At 44.4% G+C, this 1879-nt stretch overlaps 1 non-coding gene across 1 annotated transcript; it reads right to left on the bottom strand.

Annotated features, from left to right (window-relative positions):
* Nucleotides 1–908: 908 nt before the first annotated feature.
* TRNAN-GUU (transfer RNA asparagine (anticodon GUU)) lies at nucleotides 909–982 on the bottom strand. The gene has a single exon. It is a non-coding gene; the product is annotated as a tRNA-Asn (tRNA).
* Nucleotides 983–1879: the final 897 nt, after the last annotated feature.

Genomic DNA, 1879 nt, shown 5'->3' with positions numbered 1-1879 from the left:
TGTCTGGACCGAGATTCATCAGTCAGTTACGCAAGTACTTACGAACATGTTATCTCAATCTTTGGCGACTTTACACATATTAAACAGTTGATGAGCTCCGAAGGACTGGGAGGCTGTTTATAATTATATATTATTTTCTAAATTGTTGTGTTATGCCGTCAAAACTCGGTATGTAGATGTTCAACCCGTCCTCCTAATAGAACGGCGCCTTTTGACGAATAGTCTTCCCGAGACCAACAATTGTCGTACTAGAAAATGGTAGCGGCTCGTGAAACTGCAGCCCATCCTCTTGTGTTGGTAGTACTTATAGTAACAGTGAGGACCAAAGTTAATATATCGACATACAACGCTATTAGAAAGTAGAAATGTGTACTATTGAATTTAGACAAACCGGAAAAGGTTTGTATTTATATTGCAAAGACAACCTTAACTAACTGAACCTTGCTAGTCCTAATACACGCTATCTGAGGCCTAATATCGTACATATATGTGTGCTATACTAGACCTAGGAATTCATATATTTTTTTTAGCTTTATTTTTTCAGACTATAAAGTGATTAGTACTATATACTTCACTTCAGACTATAAAGAGTCTATAATTAAGACTATAATTAAGACTTCAGGCAATAAAGTGATCAGTAAGTATTATTATGTAATGACTTAGTACGTCAACGTTTGTACTATGGAGCATATACAACAACTACTGTGTAAACAGGAGGATGGGTCGCGACGTTGACATACTGTGCCGTTCTCTGTTGTGTTAGGATAAAGTCACTTACGCGCGAGAGTTTGATGACGTTGGGAGACTTGAGGAGGACGGGCTGGATGACGGGGCCAAGTGTGATATCGCTGTCAAGTGTGTTATGTCGGTCTTGTCTGAGGTCAACCCCTAGAGTTGGCCTAAATAATCGCCCCCGGGTGGGCTCGAACCACCAACCTTTCGGTTAACAGCCGAACGCGCTAACCAATTGTGCCACGGAGGCTCGAGGAACGTACTAAACAAATTTGTAATAAGGCGGAATTACTTAGATATCGAAGTGTAATAATTATCTGAGTTTACTTGAGAGCTACTAATAGCGGCCTCGATGAGGACAGGAGGCCGGCGGCTTGTCGAAGGTCCCACCATTTGCCTTGAAGATCTTTTCCTGATGATGATAATTCCTATAGTGTCCTAATGCCTAAAGTAACCTTGTGTCTAGTGGTCACGACGGAGACGGGAAGCCGGCAGCTTGTCAATGGTTCCCCCATTTTTCCTAAGTTTCCTCCTTTATTTCCCTAATTTTCCTCCTTTCCCCCCACAAAAAAGAGTAACAACAACAAAAAAGACTCTGGGGTTGGAGTCCCTGTACCTTCTTTTACCAACTTCGAGGTTAACTCCGGAGCTGGAGCCCCCTGGGGGCAGTTCCTTGTTGCCTTCAACCTCGTTCTGACAGTTCCTGTGACGGCGCTGGAACCTGTCTTAGTGGCGTTTGCCTTTCCAACTGAGACGCTTGGTGCTGTGGAGAGGGGGACCTGCTGCATGGGTGACAGCTTCTCCCCCGTATCAACCTACCCTGGCTTTGTGCCCTGGAGAGGCCACTCCAGACCGACAACCAGAGCACAACTCCATAGTCTCCTGAGACAGATGGACGCCTACTACTTGGATGGTCCACCAGTTTTTACATTCTTGTAAAGCCACTAGCACGCATAGCGTCTCGGGCAGGTCCTTTATCCTAATACGGCTAAGTCCTAAGATTAATATTAATCTTAATTAATAACTCCGGAATACGACCCGTCAAATCGTTTCACTGCTGCGCGAAGAGAGGCGTAATGTTAAGGATTGGAACCCAGTCAATCCTCCCCGGCCAGGATATGAACCCAGATTAATTGTCCGCGAAGTG

This window comes from Procambarus clarkii, chromosome 69 (genome assembly GCF_040958095.1).
Source record: "Procambarus clarkii isolate CNS0578487 chromosome 69, FALCON_Pclarkii_2.0, whole genome shotgun sequence".
NCBI classification, from domain to species: domain Eukaryota; kingdom Metazoa; phylum Arthropoda; class Malacostraca; order Decapoda; family Cambaridae; genus Procambarus; species Procambarus clarkii.
Note: the sequence above shows the minus strand (reverse complement) of the source record. Positions and strands in the feature narration are given on the sequence as shown.